The following is a 13,879-nucleotide window of genomic DNA, read 5'->3' as shown; positions in this document are numbered from 1 at the left end:
GGGGGTGGGGGGGGTGGGAGACATGGGTGGGGTCCTGGTGGTGGGTGCCCCTGTACTGCTGGGGGGTGGGGGTGCTGGGAGACATGGGTGGGGGCCTGGTGGAGGCTGCCCCTGGTGGCTGGGGGGTGGGGGTGGTGGGAGACATGGGTGGGGGCCTGGTGGAGGCTGCCCCTGGTGGCTGGGGGGTGGGGGTGGTGGGAGACATGGGTGGGGGCCTGGTGGAGGCTGCCCCCGCACTGCTGGGGGGTGGGGGTGGTGGGAGACATGGGTGGGGGCCTGGTGGAGGCTGCCCCTGGTGGCTGGGGGGTGGGGTGGTGGGAGACATGGGTGGGGGCCTGGTGGAGGCTGCCCCTGGTGGCTGGGGGTGGGGGTGCTGGGAGACATGGGTGGGGGCCTGGTGGTGGGTGCCCCTGGTGGCTGGGGGGTGGGGGTGCTGGGAGACATGGGTGGGACCTGGTGGTGGGTGCCCCTGCACTGCTGGGGTGTGGGGTGCTGGGAGACATGGGTGGGGGCCTGGTGGAGGCTGCCCCTGGTGGCTGGGGGGTGGGGGTGCTGGGAGACATGGGTGGGGGCCTGGTGGTGGGTGCCCCTGGTGGCTGGGGGGTGGGGGTGCTGGGAGACATGGGATGGGGCCTGTTGGTGGGTGCCCCTGCACTGCTGGGGGGTGGGGGTGCTGGGAGACATGGGTGGGGGCCTGGTGGAGGCTGCCCCTGGTGGCTGGGGGGTGGGGGTGCTGGGAGACATGGGTGGGGGCCTGGTGGTGGGTGCCCCTGGGGGCTGGGGGGTGGGGGTGCTGGGAGACATGGGTGGGGGCCTGGTGGTGGGTGCCCCTGCACTGCTGGGGGTGGGGGTGCTGGGAGACATGGGTGGGGGCCTGGTGGAGGCTGCCACTGGTGGCTGGGGGGTGGTGGGGAACATGAGTTGGACATGGGTGGGGGCCTGCTGGCAGGTGCCCCACAGTGCTGAGGGGTGGGGGTGGTGGGAGACATGGGTGGGGGCCTGGTGGAGGGTGCCCCTGGTGGCTGGGGGTGCAGTGGGACATGCGTTGGTGGGCAGTAGTGCAAGTTGACATGTGGGTTGGCTGGGGGGCATGGCCATGGTGGATGGGGTGCCTGCAGGACATGTGCAGGGTAGGCCCCTGTGGTGTGAGCCACCTGCAGGGGCCGTGGAGGGTGTAGAGGGAACACCTGGGAGGGCCCACACGTGCAATTCACGTGTGCTGCTCCCCGCGCACCCCTGTAATACCCTGATGAGATCGCGTGTGGAACTTCCCGCGCACCCCTGTAATACACGTACCCTGATGGAATTGCGTGTGGAACTTCCCGCGCACCCCTGGAATACCCGTACCCTGCTGATGTTGCGCGGGATACTTCCCCCGCACCCCGAAATACACGTACCCTGATGAGATCACGTGTGTAACTTCCCGCAAACCCCCAAAATACACGTACCCTGATGAGATCGCGTGTGTAACTACCCGCGCACCCCCGAAATACACGTACCCTGATGTGATCGCGTGTGTAACTTCCCGCGCACCCCCGAAATACACGTACCACGCTCAATCGCGTGTGTAACTTCCCGCGCACCCCCGAAATACACGTACCCCGCTCAATCGCGTGTGTAACTTCCTGCGCACCCCCGAAATACACGTGCCCCTCTCAATCGCGTGTGTAACTTCCCGCACCCCTGAAATACACGTACCCCGCTCAATCGTGTGTGTTGCTTCCCGCTCACCCCCGCAATACACGTGACCCGCTCGCACAGGCCCAATTGCTGTATGTTGCCACTTTTGTGATGCGCTGGGACTCTACCGCCTGCCTTCGTGTGGCGGACGTGTTTCAGCTTGTGCGTGTCTTTGGCTGTGCGTGGCTTTGCTCTATTCGATTCCATGAATACGTGTGGTTCGAGTGCGTGTGGGCGTTCCGTCTGCTTCCCTGCAGTACATCCCCAGTTACGCCCTCATTTTTGCGCTTTGTTCCCCATTCCGTGCGTTACGCCCCCATGTCCCGCCCACTTTCTGGTGTATGCGCCGAGGTTGTGCGCTTTCACTGTGCGCGTCGCGCACGCCTTTCGGGATTTTGCAGTGACTTGTGCGCCATGCACGGGTTTGGCGCACATCCCGAGGTGAACACGCGCAGGGACTTCCATGAACGCACGCGTGCGCGTGCGCCTATTTTTTTCCGCTTGCGCCTGCTTGCGCGAAGATCTTCGGCGCACGTTTGTTCCATGAATCGGCCCCTAAATACCTTAGAAAATTCAGCTGGGTTGGAGAAAATATTAAAATTATTCTTTAACTGTAGAGCAATGCTTAAACGTAACCTTGACGTGGAGCAAGGACTAGTTAATGGAGCACTGGGTACAGTTGTTGGCTTTCAAACATACCCACGTGACAACAACATTCAGTTTGTCAATATTCTCTTCGACAAACTGTCAGAAGTAAAAAGGATAGGGCGCTCAACAGCTCGATTCCTTCTCTTCAAAGACATGTATGTATGCAGAGAACAATTTTCTGTAACTCTTGCATATTCAGTCACCATTCATAAATCCAAAGGTCTTACCCTAGACAAAGCATTGATAGATATTGGTAATACTGTCTTTAATGAAGGCATGACCTCCGTAGCACTATCATGCTTACTTACACTTAACGGTCTATTTCTAATCAACTTTGATGCAAGTAAAGTCAATGCTGATATTCCTTGCATTCTAGAATACAATAGACTATGTTCACTATACGCCCCCCACCTAAAAGCATATCCTGTTCCACAGAAAGGAAAATGTTTTACAAGAAAACTAATTCAAACTGAAATGCAACGGAATCTGACTTCAAATCCTCCAAAGGGAGTAAAAGAAGCTAATACTTCATCAATTACCATAACCAAAGAAGAACCTATTAGTCAAAGTAACTCAGGTACTTCTTCAAAGCAGCAACACACACCCCGAAAAAATGATTCGGACACAGAACTATCTGGTCGATTCACATTTTCAAATGTAAATGGTGTAAGTTGTTACGCAAATGTAGCAATGAATATTCTATTTCAATTGCCACCAATTGTTGACAACATTTACTTACATAGTACAGACCAATTGTGTTTGCAAATGTTAGTCCTTCATAGAAATGCAACAAACAATCCTGACAACACGTATAGTGTTCACGGAATAAGACAAGAATTGGACTACTGTGCTGGAATGGTGAAATGCACCATAAACTCGCAAGAAGATCCACAAGTATTTCTAATGGACTTACTCCAAGTACTGGAAAACAAAAACATACCTATACATGAAATCTTCCAGATTTCTTACGTGTGGAAACATACATGCACTCTCTGCAACAATGTGACACAAGAACAAATCCCTAATGAGCGCTTTGTGTATGTATCCATACCTACTTGTGAATCCATTCCATGTCAGCAACTTGTACAAAATGCATACCATTGCAGATTATGTACTACCTGCAATTCAGATAATCGCTCCACCTTACTAATACAGACACATAGTGACTACATAATACTAATGCTTCTACGTTACAATGCAGATGGTACCAAAAACAACTGCAAGCTGATTGGATTCAGACACGGTCAAGTATCACTTGGTAAGAAAACCTTCACAACAATAGTTATAATCTACCACGCATGAGCCACAACCAATGCAGGTCACTACACTGCATATATTAAAAAGAAATGTGGATGTTCAAATGTAATGATAGTACCATTACTCTAAAGCAGAGATTAGTAGCAAATCTTACAAACACTTATTTAATCTTCTTAAAACCAAAATGTAATAACTAATCTGTACTTCAACAACAACAAACATTCAAATAAAAAACTATAAACAGTTAGAATACGCCAACAGGTATCTAAGTGGCCCAAGATTCTATAACAACCAAACAGATAAATGAATATCACTAAATTGTAACAAAAAATAGACAGTTAGAATACGTCAACAGGTATCTAACTGCTTCAGAAATCTGCAACAATCCAACAGATAGAACATTAACCAGAAACAACAAGTGAACACTGAAAGGAAACAAACAAATAAACTGTAGCATAACAAAAAAAAGGTTTTTTTTAATCCGACAAGGATTTTTTTTTTCCCACAGACCCAATGATTTGAAAACCAAACACAGAAACTGAGCAAAATGCACAGTACACTGGTTTGTAAACCAAATATGAGGGTCCAAAAAAAAGCTGAAATATCGATTATGCAATGTAATAAGTCTTTATAGAATACATACACTAACATGCTCTTTTCTTTTATCACAGAAATTGAAAAAGAATATTTCCTCCAGGTACCAAGCTCATATAAAAAATATATCGAATCTCAACAAATGAAACAGTAAGTATAATTTCAAACATTTGATAGATATTCAAATCTATAGGTGTGATCTATGGCTGTGATATGGTGCAGCGGTTGTGGTCAGGGCCTAGAGACTTGGGTGTATAGCCTACAGCCTACGGCCTGCGGCCATGCACCCAAGACTATAAGCCCTGGATACAACCACCACAGCATATCACAACCACAACCACTGCACCATATCCCATGCTACCTTATATCTTCAGTACTTATAATTTTGGTCTTGAGTGCATGGCCTTTGACCATGCACTCAATACTCTAGGTCCTGGCCATAACCAACGCAGCATATCACACCCATTGTGGCTTATAACTTCAGTACTTATAACTTTGGTTACTCTAGCCCTGCCCACAACCACCTGATAAATATTCAATTCTATGGGTGTGATATGCTGCGGTGGTTGTGGCCAGGGCCTATAGTATTGGGTATATGGCCTACGGCTTACAGCCTTTGTCCATGCACCCAAGACTCTAGCCCTGCCGACAACCACCTGATAGATATTCGATTCTATGAGTGTGATATGCTCCGGTGGTTGTAGCCAAGGCCTAGAGTCTTGGGTATATGGCCTATGGCCTACAGCCTGTGGACATGCACCCAAGACTCTAGGCCCTGGCCACAACCACCACAGCATATCACACCCATGGTGACTTGTAACTCAGTATGACACCCATAGATTGAAAAACTTTAACTGCGGCATATACTCAATTTTAATGTCCGCTGACATCACGCGTGTCCTTAGAACAGTTTCACCGTGCCTGCGGACAGCACGGACGGGAATACTATCCTTAGAACACCTATCATTTTCAGTAATTACGAACATCCCGGACAACGCGGGCATGGATAATACATCAGTACACCTGCCACCTAAACAAATACAGTATTTCACCCATCTCTTCCTCCCTAAACCTCCCCAAGCACTCTTGCACACCAAAACACTCCCCAAAACTGCTTTTCGCCTCTGTTCGCCGCCGCTGTGTCGGCGGATCCAAGATGGCAGGCGCATCGGAACAATCTGACGCACATCACGCCTCACTCCAGCCAATTGACAGACATGTCGCGTGTCCACAGACATGACGCAAGCCCATTAGCCAATCGGTGTCCGGCCCGTGGAGCGAACAGGGAAGTGTCTCCACGGAGCGGACATAGATATCACTAATTTTTTTAGACCTACTTTTTGATTATTTTAAAGAAAACTACTGGACGGATATTCACCAAATTTACAAAAGCACGCTTTCAGGATGAAACCACTGCTCCTGCTGCAAATTTGGTGAAAATCCTTCCAGCGGTTTCCTCTGTAGCCGTGCTCAAAGTTTTCCCCCCATTCAGTCTATGGGAAAAAAATAATTTTTGGGAATCCCCCTATAACTTTGACCCCCTTGGACCAAACCTCACCAAAGTGTGCACAAAAATTCAGACTGGGCCATATACTTTTTTTTGCAAAGTTTAGTGAGGATTCTTCCAGGGGGAGCAGAGTTATCGCCGCCCAAAAAGTGTTCTTCCTATGGAAACAGCAACTTAACCATAACTACACGGCCACTAGCGTGGCCGTGTAATATCACTAACAAAACACATTGTTAAAGGGACATTATGGTTAAGTTGCACTACTAAAAATCTATGAAATTCAATGGAAATACGTGTTGCAGGGACGTTGTGGTTACAGGTAAAACCGAAAAACCCCAGAAATTACCTAGTTATGGTAAGGTCTGCAACTATAAGTCGTGCTACCACTGTGCACTGCAAGGACTAACACCCATGACCTCAAAGATGACATCACAAATAGCCTGTTTTCCGGGTGCAAGTTCTCCACAGCAGCCCTACAAAAGGCCACATACCAGAGCTGCTACACAATCTGTTGGCAGCGTTTCAGAACACAGTAGCAGGCCACATAGGTTTGGCGTGTAAGTGATGTTGGACCAAATGGGCTGTGCTACATTGCGTTTTCAATTATTTGCAACCATTTCAGTCTGGCTCAGTGTGCACAGTAATGTAGGAAAGTAAGAACGGCCCTTCCTGTGACCCACACCCGCAGGTGTGATAGTCCCCACTGTCCCAATGTCATGAGTATCAAGCAGAAACTGGGAGTATGTGCACTTGTGTTTCCCCAAGGACGGCGAGGGCCGTGCCCCAGTAAAGCAGAAACATTCCTTCTTCCCTTTCTACTGTCTTCTTTCCAGCATGCCATCATTGCGTACTGTTAAAAAGTTCTACACGCATCTACCAACAGCATTGAAGAGCTCCCCATGTCACAGTATCAGTTCTGTACAACAGTCCTCTGCGTACACACTACGCCCAGAAATGTTTGTGCAATCCCTCTGCCTCCACAGTCCCATTTCCATTACCACCATCCTGAAAATCTCCAGATGTGGCTTTTGTGCTGCCTGCGGGCGTGGGGGAATAAATTGCAACCAGGGAAGGAGGAGTTTGTTGTAAGGGGAAGCTCTCGAAGAGCTTTTTTTGTAGGTGCTTCTAGAGAAACACCTTTTTTTCATTTTTTATTTGATTTTGTGCTTTTTTTGTACTCATATTATTACAGTAAATTCTTCAGTACATCCTGTAAACGAGCAAAGAAAAATGCATTACCAATTGACAACAACAGAATGCCATTTGCTTGGAAGAACTCCGCATTTCCACAACTGATGGGGTCATTGTTGCAGAAGAACATCCCACGAACGGACAAAAAAGTATGCATGCTTTTGTTGTTGAGAGCACTTCCAACCTCTAGCTGGTGACAGCAATCATTGAATAGGTGCATAGTAATTCTGGTGGTATATATAAGAGAAGCACCTGGGCAGTGGGGAAAATACGCTGCACTACTTTAATCACCTTCTTCAGTTGACATTACAGACGTTAACAAGGCATGGAACCCAAATGCAACCCTCCATAGTGCATGACCACACTGTGCACAGTAGCTAAAGTGGCCACTCGTCGACATATTGCAAGCACAGCGCCGAAGTTGCACACATCACCAGAGCAACACAAAGCCTCCACTCCCTCCAAACCAAACAAAATTGCCATGAACCCTTTTTGATGGCATACTGGAACAGATTTTCCACAAAGGCATCACAGACTATCAAGACAGTGCGTCTCTCCATCTCTGCCTGCTACCGTCAGTAAACAGAGTAATGGGAAAATATATTGCCGCCTTTTCCTGTGACGCACACCCTGAGCACCTGATAAGACAATCTCTACAGTCCCATTTCCATATGCCAGAATGGTGAGAAGTGCAGAATGTAGCACGTGCGCTTCCCCAAGTACCGTGAGGACCAGGCCTCAGTGAAGCAGGAGTCCTTCTTCCTATTGCCACCCACCTAATCACTTGATTAGACAATCCCCACAGTCCCATTTCCATGGCTGCCATCCTCAACATCCTCAGATGTGGCTTTTGTGCTGTGTGCTGGCATGGGGGAATAACTTGCAACCAGGATAGGGGGAGTTTGTGGTAAGGGGTGGAGACATTTTTTTTTTTTAGATACTTCTAGAGAAACACATTTTTTTCAGTTTTTATCTGCTTTTGTGTTTTCTTGTGCTCGCATTATTACAGTAAACTCTTCACCACATCCTCCAGACGAGCAAACAAAACTGCATTGCCAATGGGTCACAACAAAATTACATTTACTTGGAAAAACTCTGCATTTTCACAACTAGTGAGAAGAACATTTCACGAGCGGACAAAAAAATATGAATGCTTCTTTTGATGAGACACCTTCCTGCGTCTGGCTCGGAAAACAACATCCATTAGCAGTGGCCCGTACTCTTTGTGGTATTATGAATGAGAAAAGCACACTGGCAGTGTGTAAAAGCTTCACGACATCCAGCAATCTCCTCAGTCGGCAGAACAAATCTAAGCAAGCCATGTAACCCATGTGCATACCGCCATAGTGGATAACAGTAACATCGACAGTAGCAAAAGTGGCCATGTCTTCGCAAAGTGCATGCATATCGGCAAAATTACACTCATACACAGCGTTCCACAATGCGTCCACTCCTTCCAAACCAAAATAGGTGTTAAAGTGTCTTTCCAGGGCATTGGTGTGCAGATCTATGACAAAGGGATCACCTGCAGTCAACACAATGTGTTTCGCCATGTTAGCCACCCTCAGTATGCAGAGTATAATATACAACAGTTTGACCGCCCCTTCCTGTGAACCACACCCACAGCACCTGATTGGATAATCCCCACAGTGACATGTCAATTGGGCAACATGGTGCGAAGGGCAGATTGTGGCACATGTGCTTCCCAAAGTACTGTGAGGGCCGCACCCTAGAGCAGTGCTTCTTCTCTTTGCACTATCTTGTCTGAAGCACTACCTCATTGGGTTAAGCGTAAATAGGCACACACATATCCAACAATCGCATTGAAGCTGCCATCATCCAACACTGTCACTCCTGTTCAACATTTCAAATGTGCCGTTATACATTTACAGTACAAGTGTTCTGCCATTCCAAAGCACGTCCTCTACAAAGTCAGTAATAGTATGCACAATTTCTCCATCTACGTACATCCACATGGCCACCCAGGATGTGGCACGTGTAATCCTGAAAGTACTGTGGAATCCGCTACCTTTATGTGATAGTGAAGGGGGTGGCGGGGGAAGCAATATCAAACTGGATAGGGGATTGGGTCTTGCATCATAGATGTGTAAAGGTTTTTTTTTTTACATGCGTGCGTGCAACTTTTTTAGTTTTTTCTCTTAATCTGCATTTCTGTTTGCCTCTTCTCACATTTTGACCACATTCTGGTCAATGCTTCTTGCACAGTGTAAAAGAAAACAGCATTGCCAATGGAGCTCAAATGAATTCCATTTCTACGGAACCACTGCATATTTTGCGACCTCATGATCTCATAGTGGGTGGCAAACATGGAGGCAGTCTGCATAAATTCACCCATGCTTCTGTTTATAACACACATTCCGACCTCTGGCTTGGGACAAATTACACTGGCATGGGCCCATACTCCTCTTGGTGCTATGCATGAGAAAACAACCTCTGCAGTAGGAAAAATGTGCATCAGTGCGTTCAGCAACCTATTCAGGTGACGGATTAAATGTCCACATGACATGTAACCCAAATGTAGACTTCCATAGTGCACCACGACAAAGTCAACGTTCGTGATGGAGGACACATATCAGCAAAGGCGAACCATCCCACCGTAACTGCAGTCACCCTGACAGCCCCAAAAGCATCCACTCCTTCCAACCCGAAATTACCAGCAACACCTCTTTGCACACAACACCTGTGCAGATGGCGCACAAAGGTATCACCGACAATAAACACTGGGCATCTCTCCATCTCGACCAACCTCACAACACAGTATGGGGAAGAAATGGTACCGCCCCTTCCTGTCAACCACACCCTAAACACCTAACTGCCTATTTCCCACCATTCCATTTCCATGGCCACCATGCTCATAATGGCAGGATGTGGCACGTGCGCTTTCCATCTACATTGAGGGCCATGGCCCAGTAAAGCAGACACAATACTTCTTCCCTATGCACTGGCATTTTTGCAGCACTCCCTCATTGGGTGCTGTCAAATTTTCAAAGACACATGCATCAATCACATACAAAACCTCTGCATTGAACACTATCATTTCTGTACACCACTCCATATTTACAGTTAAACACTCTCAGTGCACGTTCCGTTTGATTCCAAAGCCCCGCCACCACAAACTTCTGCCAAAGAATGCAAAGAATGCCAAAGAATGCATGATTGCAGCATCCACAAAGATCCTGAGGCGCACCAAGCACACCTTTGGCCATGCGCACAACAGTGCAGCCTTTGCCCACACCCACCACAACACTATGGATCCATGCATGTCACCATGTGGGCAGCTAACATTATGCACAAACGTGACATAGGTAGCGGCACTTCTACCCAACTCCCCCACACCATAAAACACCCATTCATGAAAAAGTGTCACAATTACCAGAATCCACAAACACGCCACAGCCTGCACCACCCCTACCCACTGCCATTCACAAGGTATTGTGTCACTGGCAACCTAAGCACAACATCTTCAAAACATTGGGCCTACTTCAATAAATCTGCACACAGCAGAGTAACCAAACATGTATAAGCTGCACTTCAACCATACTCTCTTCCATACTCATAGTATATAAACACTGCACCCTGTGGCCACACTGCACAACTTTTCACTGCACCATCTCCTGCTGTGGTGCACCAAATACTGTATCATCACAACCATGGAACGTACAATACACGCTTTTCAACTCACTTGTGCTGCTCTAGAACCTCTACAATGTGCTCCACACCCATTCTCCAAAGATCACCAACCTGTGACTGATGCAATATCAAACCTGCATTGCTGCAGTGGCTGTGCTCCTTGCACACATTCCCTGCACTGTAATGCAACCATGCATGTCAGCATGTAACCAACTACCACTATGCACATATGCACCACTTCCACCAGCAATCTTACCCAACCTCTGCACCTCAAAAGAGCTATACGGCATAAAATGCAACAGTTACCATAATCTACAAACATTATACTGTCTCTGGCACCCCTACGCCCTTTCATTTACATAGCATGGTATTACCCACTTCCACTCAGAAAGTATTGTGTCACTGCCAACCTAACCACAAAATGTTCACAACATTGCCCCTACTGCAGGTAATCTGCACACAGCACACTATTGAAAGTGAGAGTCCCCCAAAATACAATCAAAACTCCCCAATGAGAGTCAATAATGGACACACCCCAGGATGGAATGAGACCAAGACCAAGTGCGGGTGAAAGTAAAAGTAAAGTGTATCTAAAAACCAAAATAGGGCAAGCAGAGAACTCTGCAAACTCTGAGAGCGCTCTGCCCAACATCACTCTAACAGTACTTTAAAAAGAGTTACAGCATATTAAATGACGACACTACATATGTTACATAAGTTACATTCTCATTGGTAGCGTCCCAAATCCAGTATAGTTGTGTAGGCGTCACCTCCAGATGATTGGATAGATGCTTGGCGGGAAGGCGGACATCACATGCTTCAGCCAGGCTGGTCAGTGTGAGATGAAGGTTATGGGGCCCCGGATGGGGTGATTGAAACTAACTCTCTAATCTAGACACCACTTCAAAGTATGCAATAAAAAGACACTCATAAAAATATCATTGACATCCTGACAATGGGGGGGGGATCATATATTTCACACTTATCTATACATACATTTGTCTTGTGCACCTGAAAGGGGGGAAAGGTATAGGGGTCATCTTGTGCCAGGGGGCAGGGAGTTGACATTCTGTGTGAGCCTAGTAGAAGTGGGAGAAGATACAGTTGTTGCACTTAGGCATCAGTGAGGCATGGGCCTCTGGCCGCAGTACTGTCATAAGGATGGGAGAATGGGTGGGGCCTGTGCACTATTCGTACGCGGTGCTGATGGAGAGGGGAGAGAGATGGCCCTTTGGCTGTTTAAATTTGGCCCAGTTTGATCAGTAGAATTATTCGTAAACCATTGGTATGGGGTTCGATCAAGTTCATTATTATCACATATAGCATGGTCACCTGTGCTACAGAATTGCTTTTATTTACATTATTCTTATGGCTGCACCATTTATATTGTACATTTGAATCTCATAACATCTCAATACATTTGCGAGTATACACAGTACTGAAAAACAAGTGAGCATGCAGACCGTACATTTTGCATCATAACGTACAAATCACCTAGCATCTCATACATTTGCGGGGGCATTTGATAGTGATCGATATGTAACCAACATTATAGGACACTAACATGTTGCAATTGATTTAGATGGGTTAATTATTGATTGTTCTGTTACATCTCATAGAGACAGCTCCCTTATACGCAAACACAGGAGAGAAGGTATAGCCTTACAGAGGGGATTAGCGTTGTGGGTGAAACAGGGTGGCACACAGTCGTGGGGCATGCATCTGCTACATCAAAAGTGGTGTGAGGTTGGGGGGTTATACATGTTATATATCTTAAGGGTAGAGTCTGCAAATAATGAGGCATGTTTGTGGAGATGAATTGTGTTTTCCAGGCCAAAGCTCTTGCCCGGTCATTCACAGGTCAGTGATGGAAGGCGAAAGATAGTGTTCAACTTGTATCTGTTTGCGCCCAGTCTTCCATGAGAACAGGGCATCTGCAGGGACACCAGAGGGGAGGAGGTGGGGGGAGTAGCTGGTTAACTGTGTGAAGTGCCAGGGGAGAGCTGCAGGCTGGCTTTGCTGTGAGGCCTATATTGGCATATACAATCTAGTACAAAATGGAGTTAGTAATCAGCCCTCTACTAGACATTGTACTCATATGTGTCGTCTCGAGGCTGTACGGCACCTCTGGCCAAAGGCGCATGGGCAGTCGTGGGATGAGCATAATGTGCATGCGGAGAGGGAATGGAGGGGAGGGGGCCTAAACGACCGTTCCTCCCATACACTATGCAAGCACACATAAGCTGCACTTCAACCATACCCTCTTCCATACCGACAGTATGCAAAAACTGCACCTAGTGCTCACACTGCATGACTTTTCTCTGCACCATCTCCAACCACACATGCAAAACTTTACCATGTTCTAACAGTGACCTCACCTGTGAAACCAAACATACACGCATGGCAGCTCACTTCTGCTGCTGTATTTTGTCTGAAATGTCCTCCACAACCATTCTGTACAAGTCACCACCCTCTAACTGATGCAGACTCAAAAATTCATGACTGCCGTGGGTCTATGCACCCAATTGTCTAGGTCTTTAACACACCCACCGCAACATAATGCCACCATGCATGCCACCACATCACCAACTATGACAATCCACATACACACCACTGCCACCAGCACTCCTACCACCATGGAGCTATTCAGCAAAAAATTGCAACAGCCTTAGAGAGCCGTAGAGTGTTTTCTGTCTACCATAATGTAGACAGAAAATACTGTCTCCTGCACCCCTGCACACTTTCATTCACATACTATGGCGTACCCACGTTCATTCACAAAGTATAATGTCATTGCCAACCTACCCAAAAACTATTTGCAACATTGGTCCTTCGCCAACCAATCAGCACACAGCATACTATGCAAGCACCACCCTCCAGCGGATGCAGAGTCAGACATGTTTTGCTGCGGTGGGTGTGCTGAAGCCCTAGGCTCTTGCGTGCATGCCATATGGCCTACGGCCTTCTGCTATGCACCCAATAGTCTAATCCTTCAACAGACACACTACTACTTCATGCACACATGCATGCCACCATGTGCCCAACTACCGCAATACATCCGCAGAGCACAGCCACCCACGCTCCCACCCAACCTATCTCATGTGCAATTCACTCCCCTTCTGAAATGCACCTGCCACCACTCACCACGGAAAGAGGTCCCCGCAAACAGTTTGTGGCACAAGCTATCGGGCCATTACAACAGCTGAGCGGGCAATATATTTTTTTAATCAAAGTTTGGTGCAGATTCGTCCAGGGGGAGCGAAGTTAAAAGCCACCAAAAAAGTGGTCTTCCTATGAGTTTAGCAACTTAACCATAACTACACGGCTGCTACTGTGTAATATATATATATA

At 47.4% G+C, this 13,879-nt stretch overlaps 1 long non-coding RNA gene across 1 annotated transcript in view; it reads right to left on the bottom strand.

Moving 5' to 3' along the window:
- Positions 1-13,879, bottom strand: part of LOC138487717 (uncharacterized) — a 325,395-nt gene that overhangs the window by 157,749 nt on the left and 153,767 nt on the right. The gene's annotated exons all lie outside the window — the stretch shown is intronic.

Source organism: Ambystoma mexicanum, chromosome 9 (assembly GCF_040938575.1).
Source record: "Ambystoma mexicanum isolate Mex_15411 chromosome 9, UKY_AmexF1_1, whole genome shotgun sequence".
Classification (NCBI taxonomy): Eukaryota; Metazoa; Chordata; class Amphibia; order Caudata; family Ambystomatidae; genus Ambystoma; species Ambystoma mexicanum.
The sequence above is the reverse complement of the archived record's forward strand: the minus strand, read 5'-3'. Positions and strand labels throughout refer to the sequence as shown.